At 38.0% G+C, this 5349-nt stretch overlaps 2 long non-coding RNA genes across 2 annotated transcripts in view; one reads left to right on the forward strand and one right to left on the reverse strand.

Moving 5' to 3' along the window:
• Positions 1-5349, forward strand: part of LOC144579603 (uncharacterized) — a 300086-nt gene that overhangs the window by 265812 nt on the left and 28925 nt on the right. The gene's annotated exons all lie outside the window — the stretch shown is intronic.
• Positions 1-5349, reverse strand: part of LOC118147799 (uncharacterized) — a 29357-nt gene that overhangs the window by 18513 nt on the left and 5495 nt on the right. The window contains exon 2 of the long non-coding RNA XR_004734391.3: positions 5056-5235. This is a non-coding gene — a long non-coding RNA (uncharacterized LOC118147799). The remainder of the gene's footprint in view (positions 1-5055; positions 5236-5349) is intronic.

Consider the following 5349-nt stretch of genomic DNA (forward strand, 5'->3'; position numbering starts at 1 on the left):
TGAGGTTATGAGACCACGTAGTAAAGGCTCCAGACTAAATTTAGAAAAAGGATTATTTTTTTCTTTCTACTGGAGAACCTTGTCAAATAACATAGAATATTGTGCTATGACTGTCTTCCCACCATCCCACAGCTTCAACCTTCAGCCTTGAAATCTTACTCTCTTATTTGGTTGCTCCAAGTGAAAAATATTACAGGTGCCCAATAAAATGCCTAAGACAAGAGTATATTCTTTTAGTTTACTGAATCATGGAAGCTCCTATATAGGGCCCTTTTGAATAATGTAGATAGGCATCCATTGTTCCTAGAACTGGATGTTTCCCCCATTCCTAAGAGCTGTAGCCTCCCTAAAGCCACCAGCTTAATTAAATGATACAACTTAATTAAATGATACAGCTGCTGTCATAAACAACTTGCTTCTTTTGCACCCGGTTGGGGAGAGAGACCCAAACCCACATATCAACCCTCCATACTGGATCTTTATAGAGACCAACCAGATCTATACGACCTAATTCCTGTTACCTCTCTGACCTCATTTCCTACTACCTCCTTCCCACTTTACCCATTCCACTCCAGTCACACTGGTATCTTTCCTCTATGTCTAACTCCTTGACCACACACCAATGGAGGACTATTGCATGAGCTATTAGCTCTGATTAGAAAATTGCAAAACTTGCTTATAAAATTGGAGGAGTGCTGTGCTTGCAATGCCTGTCAACACCTTGAGAGTAAGCAGCATAGTAACAATCCCAGCTCCATAGTGGGAGCAGGTCCATTCTCAGGAGATATAGAAGAGATTAACCGTTATCAGAAACTGTCTATCCTAGTCCAATTGTATTTGTTTCCAAGATTTTATCCAGACAGTATGTGGACATTTAAAAATTATTTATTTACTTTGATAAGTATGTGAAATCTAATAAATATGCAGACAGTATATGGACTTTTAATAAGCCTAGCTGAGTTGCACTCGCCAATCTATATTTGAAGGGTCTTTTCTGGGTCAGGGCCTCCTAACTTCCTGATGTGATAAATATAGGTGAGCACTACAGGTGTTTTCCCCTAAAAAACATAAGGAATTTCAGTGCTGAATATCTGACTATATCTATTCATAATAACAGACTAATTTTCTCAAAGATCAGAGGAATTGTAGGATGTCACCAGGATATAAAACACATTTTACAAAACAATATGAAATCCAGGCCAAGTACCAACTGTCTGTGTTTGTCTGCTGCTGTTTTCTTTTCAGCACCACCGTGTTGGCAAAACATCTTCATCAGCTGCAGAGATGATGCAGAAGCTGTTCTGCCTTGCTTCTTCAGCCCTTAGGCTGGTAATGCCACCCAACCAGTGAGCTGTGAGGTGGAGCTTGGAACAAGACTAACAGTCATATCAACTTTTCAATCTCTACTAATATGAAATCATGTGGAATGCCACAAGCCATAGAGAGGGCAAGACTTTCATCTCATCTCATTAAAATCACACTGGGATAAGATGGAGGCAGCATGGGCACCACCTGTCACACCAAGTGAGGAAGAAAGTGGTTCTCCACAAATTAAAATTAATACTAACAGGCCAGATTCAGTGGCTCATGCCTGTAATCAATCCCAACATTTAGGAGGCCAAGGCAGGTGGATTACTTGAGCCCAGGGGTTCGAGACCAGCCTCTGTAACATGGTGAAACACGATCTCTACAAAAAGTACAAAAAATTAGCCAGGTGTGGTGGCAAGTGCATCTAAACCCAGTGACTTAGGAGGCTGAGATGGGAAAATCACGAGCCCAGGAAGTCAAGGCTGCAGTGAGCTGTGATTGCATCACTGCACTCCAGCCTAGGCATCAGTTTTTTTGAGATCATGTTTCAAAAAATTAATAATAATAATGTGGTTTTGACAGTTGTGGATTCTTCTACACATTCCTCCCCCAAAAAATGTCTTATTAGAAGTTTGCTATGAGTTAAAAGAGGGCATTGGCAATAGATTCTTAAGTGAAACTTCCAAAAACAACCCAATTGTATGAATGTTTTCAAGATTTTGCATTAAGCATGTTTTATGAATTAGTAACACTAATAAGCCTCTTACTTCCAAGAAACGCATTTCTTGGAATTTACTCAAAGCTTTTCCTTTCTCCCCTGACTTCCCTTCGATAAATTGTGTTTTGCCAACTTAAAGTAAATGATGTTTCCCTGAAAAGTTGACAAAGCACCTTACCAACAATAGCACTTTTAAAGTAATCATCACCAATACTATTTGGATGAAAATAAATCATACTGAATATAACTCAGTGTGTTTCATTTTTAATAAAGTTACTAAACTATGACAATATTCTTGAGAGCCTGTTAAGTGCAATGCCTCATGCTATTCTCTATGGAGAACTCAAAGATAAGCAAGATGTGTCCCCAAATCTCAAGTAACTCCTAATCAGCTGGGTGCCCTTCGGTAGTAAACAATAACAGACCGTCTTAATGAAAAGTAATAGTCTAATTGATCTTTGGCATCTTGAGACTAATGACATAAGTTATTTCATTTACATCACAAAGCAATAGCAGAATATAGGGTCTGCTGAATGATATTTATTTAAATGACTATGGTGAGAAGTAATAAGCATCATAGTCTTTTAAATTATCAATCTCTTGAGTGATTTTTCTTTTCCATTTAGGATTAGTTTCCATTCTTGATTTATAAATGCTATCTACTACAGTTTTCTGAAATGAGTTCTTTGGGTGCACCAGCAAGTTTAACTCTGCCCTGGTTGGATGCTATGTGTGAATGTGTGTGTGAGTATGTTTATTAGAGCAAGCTCTAATGGAAACACCTGCTTGTTCTTGATTCTCTTAATGAATTGTCTTGGCATTACTAAATGGCACCACAAACCAATTATGATACGCTGTGTAGAAGCCATGCACTAACATTGCTCTCAAAAAGCAGGCCACTTCTTCCTGTAATCCTTTCGACAATTATATAGGCATGCAGTACACATACTCCATATGCAGGAAAATATCTCTAACTTACATTTTCATAGCAGTTTGCTGTTTACAAAATGTTTTCACTATCATGACTCACCTATAGCTTTTCCTCCGCTTATATTTGTACCACTGTGCACATTTATGTATGTACATGTGTGTATTGCTTAAGCTAGAAACCTTGGTGTCTCCTTTATTACTGCTTTTCTTTTTATACATACAGCCCATCTCCAAATTAAGTTAGTTTTATCCCTGAAATATCTGCCCACTTCCACCTGTCCCCTGGTCCACAGTCTCAGCTAAACTTGCTGTAATGTCTTACCTGGCTTAATGCTACAATTTCCAACTGATCTCCCTTCCTCCATATCCACATTTGCTCCATCACATTCATTTCTCTACAGGCAGCCAGAATAAACTTCCAAAATGCCAATTTGATTATAATGCCCCCTGTTTAAAACACATCCCTGGTCCTCTTTGCTGTTAGAGTAAATTCCAAACTTCTTAACCTGGCCAACTAGGCTCTATTTTATCCAAGTTTTCCTTTTTCTTTTTTTTTTTTTAAGCTTACTTCTTCATGACAACACTTACATAGCCATGAAGAATTATTAGATTGAATCACATGAAAATGTCACTACTCAACCATTTTGCAAAACAAATATGATTCATTGTTATTGTTCAAACTAAAATAGGCTAGATATTTTCTTTTTTCTCCTTGACTTCATGTGTGTGGCTCCTTCTACCTGAATATATTTTCTTTGTTCTTTACCTGGGCAATTCCAGCTCATCATTCAGATATGAATCAGACTTGAAAATTCATTTTTGGAAGCCCTATCTGGCTATATCATCCTCCTTTCTAGATTCAATTAGGAATTCAGTTTTTTGCCCATGTGAAAACTGAACATACTGCACAACATTGTACTTGTTTCATCTTTCTGTGTTCTACCCCTACACACAAATTTCACGAAGGCCTAGGACAGGCTTGTTTTGATCACAAATGTAACGCAAGTGTCCAGCACAGTACCTAGCATATAGTAAGCTTTTAGTAATGAATTGCCAAATAAAGAATAATTAATCTAATAAAAATATAATGAATTAGACATTTCCATCACCTCATTTGGTTCTCTCAACAAATTCTAATGTTTCTGGCTTTTGACACTGTGCTAGCATTGTGTATTATATCACTGGGGAAAGTTGGGGAGAGGATTCACAGTTCTCTATGTACTCGTTTTACAGTTTCCTGTGTGACTATAGTTATTTCTAAATATAAAGTTAAAACACAGTAATGTACACAGGCCAAAGATGATAATTTCTATTTTTATCTAATAAACAAGACTTAGAGGATGAGTAATTTATGCAAATCATATAATTAGTAATTGACGGACACATGACCTGGACATTTTTTAGTGAAGCCACCCAGAAGTTATTTTCCTTCCCCTGGCTCTTCAGGTGGACCTAGCACAAGTACCATGTTTTGTCCCTGAAAAACAACATTGTACCCCAGATCCTGTATGTTGATTTATAATCGTTTCACTAAAGTGAGAAGATGAACAAGAAGGAAACAGGATAACACCTTTTCGTTTCTCTCTTAAAGCCTAGATTCTAGATTCATCTTAAGCAATCAGCATTCTCTTTCTTTCTTTTTGCTCTGACCTGGACTCCCTTTACTTATTGGTAAGTTCATTTGTTTATTAAACAGTCTTTATTGAAAGACTGTTTCAATAAAGCCTGGAAACTGTGAAAAGAACAAAAAAGTACAATACAGCCCTGAGGGCAGAGGATGGAGGGGAGATGAATACTTAACTAGAGGGCAGTGTCATAACTACTGCTTCAGCAATAAATACAGAGAGCTCAGGCCCTGACTTGGGCTTCAAAAGTGTAAGCTCTTTTTTAAGAAGGTCATTTCTAAATAAAATGCTACCAGTAGGAACGCCAGATATATTTACTCTGTGTATAGCCAGACCGAGTGGCAAGATGGGTGAGGTGGGAGTTGTTGAGGGAAAAGGGATCATATTCAACGATGCTAAGGCGGGAAGAGCAGGTTTGGGAGGACTCTCCTAAGGAGTAGGCATGGCTCTGACCCAAACAGCACAAGTACCTACCTTTACATTCAGAGGAAAAGTTAAGACTTTGTCTTGCTTCTCCCACCTAAGACACCTACAGAACAAGGTATGAGGAGGGGTGGACCTTGCTGTTCTCCATGCCAAGGACAGAACATCTGTCTTCTTTATTGCATATGTGTGATCTTTGTCACCGATACTGAGAAACTGACAGGCTGTTTCCTGGAAAGTGAAAAGAGTATGAAAGGAAGGAAAAGGGAAGCAAGAAACAAACACAGCTTTTGGAATTCAAAGAATTGCATTAATTTTTCCTTTTTTTTTTTTCCCCTTTTCTAG

Source organism: Callithrix jacchus, chromosome 15, assembly GCF_049354715.1.
Source record: "Callithrix jacchus isolate 240 chromosome 15, calJac240_pri, whole genome shotgun sequence".
NCBI lineage: Eukaryota > Metazoa > Chordata > Mammalia > Primates > Cebidae > Callithrix > Callithrix jacchus.